Source organism: Ipomoea nil, unplaced genomic scaffold (genome assembly GCF_001879475.1).
Source record: "Ipomoea nil cultivar Tokyo-kokei standard unplaced genomic scaffold, Asagao_1.1 scaffold1161, whole genome shotgun sequence".
NCBI lineage: Eukaryota > Viridiplantae > Streptophyta > Magnoliopsida > Solanales > Convolvulaceae > Ipomoea > Ipomoea nil.
In genome coordinates, this window is record NW_017617589.1 from 273,948 (window position 1) to 291,878 (window position 17,931).

At 37.1% G+C, this 17,931-nt stretch overlaps 1 long non-coding RNA gene across 1 annotated transcript; it reads right to left on the minus strand.

Moving 5' to 3' along the window:
- Nucleotides 1–1,002: 1,002 nt before the first annotated feature.
- Nucleotides 1,003–16,500, minus strand: LOC109183751. Its single transcript, XR_002054625.1, has 3 exons — nt 16,425–16,500; nt 9,163–9,167; nt 1,003–1,013 (listed from the first exon to the last, which is right to left on the minus strand). It is a non-coding gene; the product is annotated as an uncharacterized LOC109183751 (long non-coding RNA).
- Between the last annotated feature and the right edge of the window lie 1,431 nt (nt 16,501–17,931).

A 17,931-nucleotide genomic window follows, 5' to 3' on the forward strand; every position in this document is an offset into this window, starting at 1 on the left:
TTATTCTAGTAATAGAGACAACTTATTCGTAACAAATACTTACTCGTCACAATTACCATATTATCTATGACCAAAAAAACGTTATCACAAGAACACCACACAATAGTGTCGAATTATTTTTTTTGGTCACAAAAAGGATATTATTTGTGACTAAATTATGAAGTGTCACAAAAGATTTGTCACTAAATGTCTTTATTCTTGTAGTGGTCGTCGACCACCGAGCGGTAGCCCTTAGGCGAGAGAGTTGAGAAGAGACACGTGGCAGCGCCACGTGCTGACAGGCAGGGCACCCGGTAGGACGACACGTGGTTGCTACGTGGGCGACATGCCGAGCGGCCGGACTTGTGTCTCCGGCTCCACGGCTATAAATACCCGCGATAGCAACAGTGGAAGGGACTTTTGGACCATCGACAGGTTGTTATCAGAGCATCCCGACCGCAGTCAGTCGGTACTCAGAACAACCATTTAGATTGTACTTAGGACCTTCACCTTGATCAATAAAAGACGTTTATTTGCTTTAATTGGTCTTGTGTTAGTTTATTTACCGCTTACGTGGCAATTAACACTATCATTAGTGAATTGCTTCCTCCACAGTTTCACTCTGATATATTAAATACGTCAGGACAGGGAGGTACGACTCATTTGAGTCTTTCTTTTTTAATTTTTCTGCCTTGTAATTTTTTTTTCTTTCTTTTACTTTCGCTCATATGTCCTTCTTCCTTAACTATCAGGCCCTTCCATTATATCATCCGGTCCATCTGGCTCTTCTGCTGTGGTTAGTGAATTGCCTCCATTTGCTGGCTCCTCGGTTATATCATCCGGTGCTGTTGTTAGTGAATTGCTTCCTCCACAGTTTCACTCTGATATATTAAATACGTCAGGACAGGGAGGTACGACTCATTTGAGTCTTTCTTTTTTAATTTTTCTGCCTTGTAATTTTTTATTTTATTTTATTTTACTTTCTTTTATACAGAGACTGTTACACTATGCATGGGGAAAGTGCATCACAAATTCTTGCTGCCGTGTTTAAGCATGGAGACCCTTCAAGAACAGGTGATAAAAAATTTAGAATTTACGTACCTAGATGAAGGAGGCGAGATGATATTCATCAAAACTGATGCTGATTTACATAAATGTGCAAAGCATTTCAACAAAAACCCAATGAGTTAATACTATTTGAGGTCCTCCGAGTATAGTAGTTTTGCCACGTTTAGTCCTAAACTTTCAAATCGACCATTTGCGGTCCTTCGACTTTCAAATTTAACCATTTGTGGTCCAAGTTAACCACCAATGGTCATTCAACTATTAAATTTTAACCAACCATGGTCCTTTCAAGAGGACTACCACTGGTTAAATTTTGAAACTTGAAGGACCATGGGTGGTTAACTTGGACCACGAATGGTTAAACTTGAAACTCGAAGGACGACAAATGGTCAATTTGAAAGTTTAGGACTAAACGTGGCAAACCCACTATACTCGGAGGCAATGTTGCAAAACACGCTAGGCGCCCCCTAGGCGCCAAGGGGGCGCCTAGCGCCTAGGCGCCGATTTTTTATTTTTTATTTTTAATTTATTTTTAATTTATTTTTAATTTTTTTAATTAAAATAAAATTAAAAATTAAAAATTTTTAAAATTTAGTAATAAAACATAAGGTTTCCATAGTTATTTCTTAGAAATTATTTACGAAAGTGGTTGTAAAAGTGTTCAAAAGATTGTTTAAACCATCTAAATACATAACAAACTAAAGAAGCATTTTTTTGAGAGCTAAAGAAGCATTTTTTTGAGAAATTAGTGGACCAAACCGCCTTCTGTATAACACCCCGTGTTATGACCCCTAACCCTAACTAAATATTTAATCACTTACCCTAAAAAGAGAATTAAAAACCCATTAATCAACTAAGAAAGGTCCACCATAGTCCATGGGCCCACATCCCTATAGCCAACCCCTTAGTCCTATAAGGAATAGAATTAGCAAGCCCATAGTATTTAGACTCCAATTAGAACTCTTGGGAATATATATATATAAGGTCATAGGAGGCACCTAGATCACACACCACAAATAATCTTTCCCGGACTAAGGTTCGGAAGTCGGTTGAAGACCGAATGGATTGTTCCCGGACTAAAGGTTCGGAAGTGGCTGAAGGCCAAATGGATTGTTCCTGAGCTAAGGCTCAGAAGTAGCTAAGGCCAAATTGATTCACTTCTTGGACTACAGGTCCAAATATGGGCCTCGGTGCTATGACCCACCGGACCTGAACGCGCCAGGACGGTGTGTAGGACCAATAAGCCGAGGAAGGCTGTAGTCCACTGACCTGAGTAATCAGGCGGTGTGTAGGGCTACGGCTGGCTGCGATCCACCGAATGATGGGACAACGATGTGTAGGGCCATAGTCTCCGAGGATCTTCGCCCACCGACTGAGTATAGCTCAGCGGTAAGCCGGGCTTGATCCGCTATGGTCCACCGACTGTGCGCATCGACGGTGTGTAGGGTCGTAAGTCCCCCCTTGTAAAGGGGATCGCGGTCCACCGACTGGGTGCGTCAGCGGTGTGTCGGATCGTGGTCCGACGTTGAGTTCGTCAGCGGTTCTCAAAGGGTTGGTTGCGATCAACTCCCCTCATACCACGGTACTGAGGTAGGGTGCTGCGGGGCCGTGTTAATGCTATAAGCATTAACCCTCATGTTCGGGGCATGCGATTGGTCCCGTGGCGCCATCAATGATTATGTGATATGAATAATGATTGGATGATGATGTGTTTGGAATTGAAAAGTGATCGGTGACCTGAAATACGTATTCCTTATGATACTATCTCTACATAACTGTTTATTATTGATTGATGTGCTTGTCCCTATCTGCTGAGTCTATTCCTGGTTTTAAAGCTAGTGTCTCTTAAATATTTATCTTCCTGCTTCGAAATGATTTTTCATATATCTATATATATCTATCTATAATGTATTTCAACGCGTTGGAGTGGGTTACCAGCATCTCTCGCTGAACAGATATATTTGGCTTTCAGGCACGGATGAGTAGACATTGGAGCGCGCTAGAGATTGGAAGCAGAGAGTAGATAGTTCCCTTTCGGCCTGCGTGCCATGCTTATGTATTGACATTATAAAGGATTTTAGATAGTTAGTCTGTGCACCTGAGTTCTCTAGCTCAGGTGTGGCATAGCACCCCATACTCTTATATTATATTTTTGGGAATTAATGAGAATTTACCTTTGTTATATAAGTCTTAAAAGTTAAAAAATTTCGGGGTGTTACATTTGGTCTACATTAGAACTCATCAGAAAGCGTTGCGTTGTGAAGCTTATCAGAGGTTGAGCGATGCTTTAACAAGGGGCGAATTGGATCCCACAACTCGGGGAAAAAGAATTATACTACCATCATCATTCACAGGCGGAGCTAAGTATATGATTCAAAACTATCAAGATGCAATGGCAATATGCAGGCACATCGGTTATCCCCATCTATTCTTAACATTCACATGCAACCCGAAGTGGCCTGAAATTGAGCGCTATGTTGCACAACGTGGGCTTAAACCAGAGGATAGACCCGATATTGTTTGTCGCGTGTTTAAGATGAAACTTGATGCTATGACTGAAGAGATCAAGACAGAAAAACTGTTTGGCGACATATGTGGAGGTATTTTATTATCATAAATACTTTAATGTGTTGTAATTAAATCTAAATTCCATGTATAAAAATAATTTTTTTTTAATTTTTATTTTCTGCACAGTTATCTACACAATTGAATTTCAGAAAAGAGGACTACCTCACGTGCACATAATGCTATTTGTGAAAAGAATGAATCGGGCACATTCTGCACCGGAAATTGATGCCTTGATTTCTGTTGAGATTCCAGACACAGATGCTGACAATGAGTATAATGACGCAGTTAGCGAATTTATGTTGCACGGACCGTGTGGACAACTCAGGAAGAATTCGCCATGCATGGTAAATGGTAAATGTTCAAAGTATTTCCCCAAAAAATATGTTAGTCAGACAATTCTGGATAAAGATGGTTACCCAATCTACAGAAGGCGTGACAATGGACGCACAATTGTATACTAGAATATACATAATTGTATAAAAGAATATACATAATTGTACAACAAAATACACATACTCTTTTTTGAAAGGGATAAAGTACAAATAAGCCACTGAATTATTTGGGAAACATCAATTAAGCCATCGAACTCAAATAACCATCAAATAAGCCATTGAACCCGGAAAAAAAGAGCAAATAAGCCATTGAACCCGGAAAGAAGAACAATTTACATTTCTAACTGGTTAACTCTAGGTTTTTGCTTACTGGATTGTCAAATGTTTATTTTATTTACGTTTCTTCTTCTTATTATTATCAATATTAATATTATCCACTTGAATAGTATTATATTTTAAAGTAATTAGAATCAAAATAGTTTTGTCTTGTCGAGATTTGATTTATTTATTTATTTATTTTTCCACTGGATCTTATGTTTAAAAAATAATAATAATAAATAAATAAATTAGATCTAGACAAGAAAAACTATTTTGATTATAATTACTTTAAAAAATATTAGTATGTGGTGGATTATAATAAAAAAAATAGAAATACAATAAACATTTGGCAATCTAATCAGCTAAAATCTGGAGTTAACCTGTTAAAAATGTTGATTGCTCTTTTTTTTTCGGGGTTCAATGGCTTATTTGGGGGTTATTTGAGTTTGATAGCTTAATTGATGTTTTCCAAATAGTTCAGTGGCTTATTTGTACTTTATCATTTTTTTGAAAAGATAATACACATAATCTAACATAATACATAATACACATAAACTCTTAACATAATATCAGTGTTGCAAAAATCGCGCCTAGGCGCCACCCGGCCGCCGCAAGGAAAGCCGGAATCGGCCTCCTCCTCGGCCGGGCGGCTAGGCGACCGCCTAGCCGACCGGTTCGGCGATTACTTTTTTTATTTTTTATTTTTTATTTTTTTTAGGGTTTTAGGGTTAAAAACTTTGCGAAGGCGTAACTTTTGACTCGGTTGTCCATTTTGGACAAATTTTCCAAATTCACTAAAATGTATGAGCAGAGTAGATAGATGATGGAGCATACCGATGCACAGCAAATTCCAGACACTCGATACAGAAAACGAAAGCATTAAGGTATCCCCGGTCACCACATTGCAGGCATATAGTATCCTGAAGTAACAAGGAACATTCATACGCATAAAAGATTCATATTGGGTATATATTCAAACCCGCATAATGTATAGTAATCAAGAAACAAGGTCAGTAACTGAAAGCATAAAAACCCATGGAACTTACATCGGGAAGAGGAAGATTAGGGGAATCAGCCATGGCTGGAGCACCTTCTACTGTACGAGCAGGTGTAATCCAACAATGGGGGTGTCTGGTATTCAAGTTTAACACGTGAAGCTAAGCAAAACTCACTTGAATCGACCTCTCACGAAGCTTGTAAGTCTCTCCGGTATTGTTTTTCTCATACACAAGAATATTACCTTAGCTTGTGAGTAGTTCCACACTGTGTATCATGATCTGTAAGACTGTAACAGATGAATAATCTTCTTAAGCTCATGTATCTTTTTTTCTATCTTCCTCCTGAATAAAACTCCATCAGTATTGGGTTGTAACTTGTAAGTAATCGCCTGAAATGAGATTTAATAGGTTGTATATCCTCAAAAAATTCATCTCACAATGGGGGTGTTGGTATTCAAGTTCTTGGTACAGTAAATAATTCACATGCTCAAGGTTTTCCCAAAAAAAAATTAAAAAAAATCACATGTTCAAGTTCAACACTGATGATGTAAGGATGAGTTTTTTGGAAAGGTTTTGACCAGCAAGAGCTGGTTTATGTCAGCAAGAGTTGGTATTCAAGTTCTTGGTACACGCACTAAACCTTAATTTCAATGCCAACTTTCAACAATCAGAGTTGTATCGATTATGTTTTTTGATGTTATCCTTGCTTGAATTCGAGCAAATAATTGCACAATCACCTGTGCGATGCACGTGTAACAGGCGTGCGATGCACGTGCAATAGGCGTGCATCGCACGGATAAATTTTTTTTTTATTATTAATTACCAATTAATAGATATTAGTTAATTTTCATATAACATTTTGCTACCAATAAAGCTTTATTAATTCTTTTACCAATAAATTAATTAATTAATATTAACAAAGGCGGTTTGCCCCACCAATTTCTCAAAAAATGTTTCTTTTGCTCTTAATTTTAGTTTTTTTATGCATTTAGATGGTTTCAACAATATTTTAAACAATTTTATAGCCACTTAAATAATTAATTGTAAGAAAAAACCGATGAGAACCTTATGTTTTATTAGTGAATTTTGATAATTTTAAATTTTAAATTTTTTTTTACATTTAAAAAAATAAAAAATCGGCGCCTACGGGTTGCCTAACGTGTTTTGCAACCTCGCATCATACACATAAATTCTCTATTTTGGATGTACATAATTGTATAAAAAAATGTACATAATTGTATAAAAATGTACATAATTATATAAAAAATGTACATAATTGTATAACATAATGTATATAATCGCGTCAACTCTCTACACAACTTATCAAATCGATATCGTTTTGGGAGGCGCGGAACGCACAGTGCTATGTGCGCCGTGGTGCAAGGTATAACGGTTGGTTCCCATACCCTTTGAGTTTGAGCCTTCTATGGCTACATGTTTTTTTTGGATTGTTGTTCAAATGTTTAATATCAGTTGTTGCTCTGGAAAAAGATGCCCAACAAGTCAACTGCAAATAGAACTATAGAAGTGGATATGACTCAAATCAATTCCGAACTATCTCAAATTGGTCTCGAATTAAGAGAAGATTAGGACGACTAAATCTATAAAAGTCAATTTTAGCTAGTATAGGTTAAGTTAACTACAAATAGAAGTGGCAACGGGTCAAGTTAATCCCAAATTATTTCAAATTGGTCTCGAGTTAAGAGAAGATTTTGACGACTAGATCTATAAAGGTCAATCTTAGGTTAAGTTAACTACAAATAGAAGTGGTCATGGGTCAAGTCAATCCCGATCTATACAAGACTAGTCTCGAGTTGAGGGAAGATTAAAATGATCAACTCTGTAAAGGTCAATCTTAAGTTAATTAGGTGAAACTTAATTACATTATACTGCAGTTTCCAAGGCTCGATCATGTGTTCTTATCTACCATTTACCATTCAAGAACTAACTGAACTCTCTATGCGGGCTCAAACTAACTACAAACGTGTTGAAATGATTTTAAGAAGTTCAAGTGCTCAACCGTCCAACATTATATCTACCAATAAAAACATACCATAAAAATCTGCTTAAAAATTCAACAAGAAGATTTGTTGTTAATGACATTACCCAAATGCATGAACCCACAAATCACAATTATTTGATTAATTATTATAATTATAATACAAGGTAAAAAGGCAAATAATATCTCATCAAATTTGTGGCCTGGTGGACCTCCAATAAATATTTTACCCCATCCCCATTGGCTTAGTGTCACTCATGCCACTCTATGCATCATTTTCCTCATCCCTTTACCTCTATGAATCACCATAATTACACATCATCATAGCCACAAATATTATCCCTTTCCCATTTTCCTAGCTTTCTACTTTGCTAGTCTAATAAATATAATGTAATTCAATCAAGGGAAATCATTTATCTCAAACAATCTTTTCAACACACTTAATTAGTCACTCCTCAAGTACCAAAAGAGAACAAAATAATAATGATACTCATAGTAAAGATTAGAAGAAGAGAAAAAAGAGAGAGTAAAGATTAGAAGAAGAGAAAAAAGAGAGAATATGATGATAATAAGGTTGAACTTACGTGCTAAAAATTAACGAGGGCATGGTTAGTGACTAAATAGACGAAAAAGATATGAAGTTTTGGGAAAGAGAATTTAATTCATGTATTTGAATAGTAAATGTATAAAAAATGACTAGACTGTACATGTTAGGACTCTATGGTCCTAGTTGTATTCTATCTCTTAGTTATTATCCTTTGTATATATTCTTGTATACAGTTTCAGTGTTTTCAGCTGGTATCAGCTAGATTTTTCAAATGGCACAAGACAAATATGTTGACTCTGAGCGGACGGTCTCTCAGGCTACTACCATTTCTCCACTGGTGGCTCCTGTCTCTCTTTCTAGGACACATCACTTTGTGTCTATTAAATTGACTACTTAAAATTTTTTATTCTGGCCTACTCAACTGGTGCTATTTCTTCGAGCTAAGATAAAACACCCTAGATCTCTTCAAGAGCATATTATAAGCATTTAACAATTTAAATTCATGAAAATTAAAACATACTAATTATTGCCTGTAGGGTTGATTCATTAGGATGGTTCCAGAATTCATGCAAGAATTGAATTAACAACACAGAAGTCGAAGAAGATATACAATAAAAATGAAATGGAGCTATCTAGCAATGATGGAAGAACAACACTTTTGAGGCTCATGTGATCATGGCCTACCTCCTCCCACTTCCAATGCAAGCAACAGCCAATAGTATAATTATAAATTATTTTTTTGGAAGAATAATTATAATTAAAAAAAAAAACTGTAATTTTTTTTCTTGAAAAAGTGCAAATAAAAAAAGGGAGGAAAAGTGCAAAAAATATGGGTATCAAACCCAGCCAACGGGTAGCTCAAGTGATAAATGAGCTCTCTTTATGATGAAGAATTTTGAGATAATCAGGGTTCAATTCTCTCTTTGGGCCACCTCCTGCTCCTTCCGGAGCGAGCAGAGATTAGTCAGGACGTACCCAGATTGTAAATGGACGGAGAAAGACCCGGAACATCTCGTGATTTACACCCAATATATATGGGTATCTATCACAGCACAGCTTCAAAGGAGATGAAGATGAGCATTGGCCTACTTTTGTGTAGATTAAAAAAAAAATGGAACAAGAAACAGACAAAATGGAAGAATACTTGTAAAGTAATTATCAAACCATTTTGTGTGTCTCATACATCTGAGGAAAAAATGGGGAAGAGACAACATGGGTTGTGGAGGGAGAAATGTCATTATCATTCCTAGTTAAGGTTCCAACCCCCCCCCCCCCCCCCCCCCCCCCCCCCCCCCCAACAAACTGTTTCTCTAGAACCTGCTTATCTAGTCATTTTCAAGTTTAGTTAACCCCCACCCCCACTCTACTAGCTCTCTAATTAATCTTGCTCCTCCTCTAAGGTTTTGATTGTGGACGGTTTTTTAAATTACTTTTTTTTTTTTTTAATTTGTGCGTGATAAAATTAGAGTTCTTGAGTTATACGTAATAGAAGAATTTAATTTTTTGGGTGACGAGGAAAACTTGTAGATATTAAATATATAAGGAGGATAAAATTAAATGAGAACGTGATAGGGATCTGCGAGCCCACTTTAGCATAATCTCCACACTGCCGCGGCCGAGATTTAAAAGTTGGTCTCTTCTCTTAAATATGTCTACTGAACCATTGAGCTAAGTCCCTACGGGTTCTCTACTCAAATGGATGGATGAGATTAATTAATAAACATTTTTTACCTAGAGATGTATTCTTATTGGAATCCGACCCTATATGTCATTGGTTTGACTTTTTTTTTTTTTTTTTTTTTTTTTTTTTACATATGAATAGGAGAGAAACATATTACATGAATCTAGTTCTAATGCACTAATCAGATAACAATGGTAATCTTTTTTGTCATTTTACATACGGGTCTTAATTCCAATAAGATTAAAATATTAACTAAGTACTTAATTATTATATTTTAAAAAAAGAAAAATCAAAGTCTAAATATCTAGCCAATTAAACCAATAATTATAAAGTAGTGATGGTGGGATTAGAAATGGGTATGTTATTGATACTGACACAGTAAATATGATGATTGATGATATGATTAAGAAGGTTGAAAATTTTGGGTATGGCATGCAGCTTAAGGTTAGTTGTAGGGAACGCAGCACAACCTCAGCAGTCCCACGAAACCGCCCAAAATTAGAACCCTACTTGAATTGCTTGCTTTACACTATAACTTGTTGGCCAAAGCAACCCCACCGGCCACCACCCCCACCCGGCCCACCCTGCAATAAAAATTAGAAAAAAAAAATGGGTAACCCACTAATAACCTCATCCGATCCAAGTTAGTCAAGCTGTTTACTCGGTGCCCACATGAGTAGCTCAGTTGGTCACATGTGTGAAATTTGAAAACAATGGCCTGGGATCAAGTCTCACCAGCGACAGTGTAGAAGCAACCTCTCAAAGTGAAGGGGGCTCCTTGTGCACAGTAAGCAAATGTCTGAGTTACCATGATTTATATCCCTCCTAGTAAGCAAAGGTCTAGCATCTGTATTCAGCTGAGTTACATCATTCTAAATGCTCTGGCGAGGGACTTGGGGTTGCCAACCCCATGATTTACATCATTCTAGATGCTCTGCTGGGGTGTGGGGGGACTTGGGGTTGAGAATTCAACATTTATTTATCTAGTGTATACTTTCGAGTAGTGATTACTGATTTTTCCTATCACTCAAAAAAATAGAAAAGATAAATGAATAAAGAAACTTTAATTATATGTATGCAGATAATGGTGGTACTTGGTCTCTATATATGGTCCTACTAGCCCTACAACAACCATTGTTGGTCCCAAGGGAAAACATTATAAGTTCAAGAATCAGTAGCTTATAATTCTTGCTAGATTTTATGTTTGTTTTTTTTTTTTCCTGCTCTATTTTTGGTCTGGCGGCTAAAGGATAGTTCACACCTCATGTCTTGAAATATATAGATGCATGGATACACACACACATATATGTGTGTGTGTGTGTGGTGTTCATACACTGACAATGTTGTTATATATGTGCTTTTGATTCAGCAATATACCAGAAATGATTTTGCCTGGCCTTATGCCAATTTTCCATGGTTCTTATGATCATACACTGAGGGGTTGCAAAACATGCAGCACAACAAGTGCATATTTAGCTAGGCTAGGGTTTGAAACATGTGACAATTGGTTGGCATGCTTAATGTTGAGGATAAATATAAACCTATAAATTCATGTAAGGGGTAATTCTAGTCAAGCTGCGCTGGTTGAAAAGTTTGTTTAATAATAACAGAGGACTTCAAGTTCGAAATACCCTTTGAGCTAAGGAAGCTGCCTATTGACTCTCGATTTGGACTGATCAGTTATATAGGCAATCTAGGTTGATTAACGGCATTGTAATTTTCTATGAATTAAGATCGATCACAAGATAAATTTCATCAAAAGTGTGCATTTAAGTAATTGTTACAGTCATCAGGACTATGTGGTCCAATGGTATCCGGGTTGGACTTCCATTTGGAAGATTATAAGTTCGAGCCTCAGTGGAGGCGTTATTGGTTCTTTGTGTTTCAGTAGGTTGAGAAAGTATATGAACAGATACTACAATGTAATAGAGCCAGTAACTTAAAAAAAAAAAAAGTAATTGTTACAGTCAAAAAACAAAAAAAAAAAAAAAGGAAGAAGTAATTGTTACAGTTTTTTTGTCTTTTTGTAAATCAAAGATAAATGCATGCTTGTGGCCAGTCAAGTTTACAGTTATTAGTTGTCACCGGATCCTATGCAATTAGTGTTTTCCATCTGACACGCATGAATACAAAAGAACTCTTTTTGCGTTTCAAATGTACCTTCGTTCTTTTCCCAATGAACATGAACTAAACAACCTTCTTAAGTGGATCCAACATTTGGCTACTTTTTTTTGTTTTTTTTACTACGCGTAATATTTGTTCATATATACTTTCTTAACATATTGAAACCTAATGAGTCAATACCTCCAACCTATAACCTCCCACTTAGGGAATCACTTCCTGTCGCTTGACCATAAAGTCTTTGCATAACATTTGGGTACTTATTTCGTCTAAAGATGTTTTTTTTTTTTTTTTAAATAAACATAAAATAAAATAAAATAAAATAAAAATAAATAAAGGTAAATTATTGTATGGACCATGGTCCACATAGCTGTGTGGACCATGAATGTAATATACATTTTTAAGATACTAAAAGTACATTATTTGTGTACTGAATGTATATTATTTAATAATATATAAAAGATAATGTATTTTCGAATAATTTACTTTATGTATACAAATAATGTACTTTTAGTATATTGAGAATTATTTTTTATTTATGGTTCACACCACCCCCTGCCCCCTTCCGGAGACGAAGGAGCTGTCTTCGTCTCCGGTAGGAGACGAAGGTAGATCGCTTCGTCTCCAACCAGAGACGAAGAGATCTGCCTTCATCTCCAACCGGAGACGAAGGAGGAAGGCCACCTCGAAGTTATTTATTTATTTTTTTTAAAATTTTAATTTTAATTTTATTATTAAAAAATTATTTAAAATGCCAACGCACCTTCCACATAAGCAGGTAACATGTTGAAATTGATCGTAACCTGCTTTCAGGTGAAATTGTAAATATTTGGGGTGTTCAATGGTCTAATTGCACTTTTTTTTTTCGTTTAAGTGACCTAATTGCACTTTCAAGGTTACTTTATTTATTTTTATTTTTTTTGGGTGGCTTGGAAAACCCGCAATTCCACTGAGTGTACTAAACATATATACCCTATTCAAGAATCACATATGAGAAGTAAATGGCTCAACTAAAAAAAATATTGATTATAATTAAATTCGTGACTTGGTATAAGAATCATGCTCCAGCCACTCTGTCACAAAAAAAATATAGTATTTTTTTCTGGGTTGGTACTAATTACATATAAGTGTCAATTTCCAAAGAAATGATTAATAAATCTATTGAAATTAGTTTAAATAATAATAATAAGATCTAAGAAGAAGGGAAAAGGGTCTTCTCATGGGATGCAACAATTAATTAGAGTAAAAGACATTTTTGGTCCTAGACTTATAGTGGCACGGACAATTTTAGTCTTCCATAAAAAAAACAGACAATTTGTGGACACTCTTATTATGACGAGGACAATTTTGATCCTCCGACATTCTTTCCGTTAGATGCCCCGTTAGGGTGGGGATATTTGCATCTTTTCATCATACCTCCGTCTCTTTAGAATCCAACTTCTCAAGCTTCCCTTCTTCCCCCATTTGCTTCCATCACCTCCTGTCACTGGCAGCAATGGAGTCACGCAATCCGCTTTTGATCTCCTGGAATGCTTCCTTAGAATCTCGCTTGCAGCAACACAGATGGCGGCATACACAACGTAGATGGAGAAAAAACCCATTGCAAACCCAACACTAACCTCGCCAAGAATCAGAATCATGAGCAGAGACAAAATCCCGAAAATGAAGAAACAAACATCCCTTAAGAAGCATTTCTTGTCAATCTGAACAACTTGCTCAGTAACACACAAAGCCACATGCCAAAAACTACACAAGTCACAAACACGGCCCAGAGTCGGGGGCAACCTCAACAAATTCGAGAGCTTTTCGAGACAACAACAAAAGTAATCTGCAGCAGTATTACCCAACAAGTAGAACAAAGCAACCAACCACACTCTTAATACCACATACCCCACACCACTATACCTGTTCTAATCTTCAAAGCTACAAAGGGGAAGAAATCGTGAGCAATTTTAGATGAACTTGAACCCATATCTGATTTGCTAGCTAATTTAAAACCCATATTCTTTCAAGCCCTTATCTTCCGTGTCCCAAGCCGGAATCTGATGTGTTTGACTAGCGCGTCGGCTAGCTTGAAGTTTTCCTGCTGGACGGCCTTGGCGCAAGCCATTAGCGCATGGACATGCCTAACGCTGGCTTCTTGAGAATCGACCAGCATCACCGATTGAGGAGTCTCTGTAGCCACCGCTCCGCCGTCAATTTCCGCCAGCGATTCTCCACCGCTAAAATTAGATTCGGCTGAGGATTTCGTTCTTTTATAAGACTTCGAAGACAATGATGCTTTCCCCCTAGTGTTATTACCGAAAATAGCGCCGCCTGAAATTTCCCTCAAATCATCATCGTAAATCCTCCTACTACCATTTCCGTTGTGCTTATTGCTGGAAAAGCTGATAATATTGGAAGACTCGCCAGTGAGCATCATCTCATCGCCGATGACGGCGCTGCAGGAAGACTGCTGGGAAAGCACGTCGAAATTGGGGGACGAAGAGGAGGCGTTGAGCTCGGAGAGCATTCTCTCTAATCATCATCGTAAATCCTCCTACTACCATTTTCGTTGTGCTTATTGCTGGAAAAGCTGATAATATTGGAAGACTCGCCAGTGAGCATCATCTCATCGCCGATGACGGCGCTGCAGGAAGACTGCTGGGAAAGCACGTCGAAATTGGGGGACGAAGAGGAGGCGTTGAGCTCGGAGAGCATTCTCTGGATCCAGCTGGTGAGATTTGAGAAAAAAAGAGTGCTCGTGAATAAGGTGCGAGCTTCAAGAAAGTAGAGAGAGTAATGTTGAAAAGACGCAATTACCCCCTCTCAAACGGGACATCTAACGAGAATATTGACGGAGGACCAAAATTGTCCTCGGCACAATAAAAGTGTCCACAAATTGTCTGATTTTTTTAAAGATGACTAAAATTGTCCATGCCACTACAAGTCTAGGACCAAAAATGTCTTTTACTCAATTAATTATTAGTTTGTTCAAAATATATATATTTATTTAAATTTTAAAATATTCAAAAAGTGCAAAGATCGGTAGATCATATAGGATTGCAATGATTCTCATAGATTGGGTGGTTGATGTGTCCTCTCTTTCATTTAAAAAATATATATTTTCAAAATAATTTATTATAATCCCACCAATTATATATTCAAATATGTATGACACAGACTGGGTAATGGATCATCAATGGATGGCAACGGGGCGGGGGCGGGGGCGGGGACTACTCCCCGACCCCGTCCCCGCTACCCCGACCCCGTCCCCATCCCTGTCCCCGTCCCCGGCGGGAAATTACAAATATTCCCCGTCCCTGTCTCCACGGGGAATTTGGCGGGGACGGGGAATCTCCATCCCCGGTCAACCTATAGTCAAAATCTCAAATTAGTACAATTTTTAAAAATAAAATAGAAAAAAATTTAAATCCAAAGTCTTAATAGTCTTATTTTAAAAACTATAGTTTTCAACTATTAACATTCAACTATTTTTTAATATCATAGGAACTAACATTCAACAAAAATGCAATAGCAATACAATAAAAGCCTTCGATTATTCATTTTTCACTCTTCACAATCTTCTTCTTCAATCTGAAAGAACACAAAATAAGTTAATTAATTGTTCAAACATTTCTCACAATACATGAATAGTTATAAAGTTTAATTAATATATATATACCTCAATGTCTTCAAGTTCTTCTGGACTATTCCCACAATCATCGTAAATAGTACCATATGCATCTTTCCAAGTGGGCGCTACAATAAACAATATATATGTAATATACAATATCATAAAACAATATATAAATGTCATTTAATAAAATTTGATTACCTTGGCCTTTGGCATCTTTCAACAACCAACTTTGAGAACTCATTAATCCCTCCAACGTTTTCGGGTGAAGCCTACTTCGATGAGGAGTGACAACCCTACCACCAGTGCTAAAAACTGATTCTGAAGCCACAGTAGAAATGAGTACACCTAAGATATCCCTTGCAATCATTCGCAATGTTGGGTAACGAAGTCCAACACCTTGCCACCAAACTAAAACATTAAACGTAGGATCATTTCTTGGCATATTTTCTTCTTCAAAATATTTGTCCAACTCTTATTTCAAACCCCCTACAGAATTACCTCTACCTTTATATGCATCAAATCCATAATTAAAAAAAAAAAAAAAAAAACCTCATCTTCAGAATTACCCCCTATTGAGATTTCAGAATCATATTGAACATTATTGGTAGTTTGAGGAACCTTTTGATACCCTTTCACCAAATCCTTACAATATTTCATAACCCTATCCATTTGTTGTTGAGCACTGTCTTCATAGAATTTAGGGAAAAAAAACTCCATCACATCCAACTTATATCTCGGATCAAGAATATTAGCCATAGCCATTAGTCCATGAACTACCTCCCAATATTTATCAAATTTTAACAACATACTTTTAGCCATATTTGCAATAATCTCATTAGGACATTCAATCCAACTACGCAAAGCAAACTTGATTTCACACATCAATGGAAAGAAAATATTAGAAGTTGGATACTTTGTCCCTGAAAATTTATTTGATGCGTTGTAAAACAACTTCAACCTTTCACAAAGCAAACTCCCAATCATCATCATAAGGTGCACAAGTAAAGAGAACATCTCGTTCTTTCAAACGCATAAAAACATCCTTGTATTCTAAAGCAACACTAAGCATCAAATATGTGGAATTTCATCAACTTTTACAATCAAGCACCAATTGTTTAGTACTATCTATGCCCAAGTGCCTCACATTTTCCCTAAAAGTTTCATTCATTTTTGGTGTGGCCAACCAATAAGCAACACTATCTCTCACCCTTTCTATTCTGTCACCCATAACTTTTAATCCATCTTGAACAATTATATTCAAAATATGAGCACAGCAACGCATGTGAAATAAACTCCCACCTAACAAAAGATGTGAAGAACCTAGCTTAGTTACAAGGATGTTAACAAGTGCATCATTTGTAGAACAATTATCAACCGTCAATGCAGACAATTTCCTTTCAATATTCCAATCATAAACACATTTCAACATTTCCTTAGAAAGAGCTAAAGCTGTGTGTGGACAAGGCACATAAATAAACCTAAAAATGTAAACGAAATAAAAGATTACACAACTAATAATATAACAAATAAAGTATCATAACTAAAAAGTGAAAATAACTATACACATTAAATTAGAAAACTAGAAACATACCTCATAAGCATACTCTGTAGTTTCCAATCATTATCAATGAAATGTGCTGTGATTGCCATGTAGCCTTTATTTTGATTTGAAGATGTCCACATATCCGTAGTTAAGGTAATCCTACTTGTATTTGTGTTGAAAAGTGTTATAATCTTGAATTTTTCAATCTCATAAATCTTCAAAATGTCGGCTTTAACAGTATTTCGAGAAGGAATGTCGAACAGTGGTTGAAGGCTAGCTGTATACCTCCTAAATCCCTCATGATCAACAATTGCAAGAGGATATTCATGCATAATGATCATGCAAGCAAGCTCCCTCCTTGTAACCTCAGGATTAAACTTGAAAGTAGATAAACCCATTTTTCCATCCGCCTTCCACTGTTGTTGTAACAACGTTTGTTGTTTCAAGTTTTGGATGGGTTTCATCTTACAAGATCTGTGATGATCATGAAGATGCTTTGTTCCTGGTAGGGAATACCCCGACCCACATACCTTCGCTCTCTTTCTTAGTTGTTTTACAGGTAACAGGTCGGATTTCTTCAGAAGGACCCGGTCGGTACCCGACCGGTCATTGCCCGACCGGCATGGTCAACCTCCGAGCGGTAGCCCTTAGGCGAGAGTGCCGAGTAAAGACACGTGGCGGCACCAGACGCTGACAGATAGGGCACTTCGGAGGATGACAGGTGGTTGCTACGTGGGAAGCATGCCAGACGGCCGGACTTGTGTCTCCGGCTCCGCGGCTATAAATACCCGCCGATGCAACAGATTAAGGACTTTGGGACGATCGATAGGTTGTAATCAGAGACTCCCGACCGCAGCCAGTCGGTACTCGGTGCAACCAAGTAGATTGTACTTAGGGCCTTTGCGTGATTATTAAAGTTCTTTTACTTGCTTTAATTGATCTCGTATTTATTGTTAATTATTGCACCCGTGGTATTTACACTATCATTTTGGCGCCGTCTGTGGGGACCCGTGCAAGAAAGCTATCGTTTTGACGAGCACTCGGTCTCTTAGCAATCATGTATCCGTGGGCACACAACAACTTTGCAGACGATCAGGCGGATGCAGCGAGCACATCCGACCACCACGCAACCCAGCAGCAAGGTCAGACAATGGATCTCAA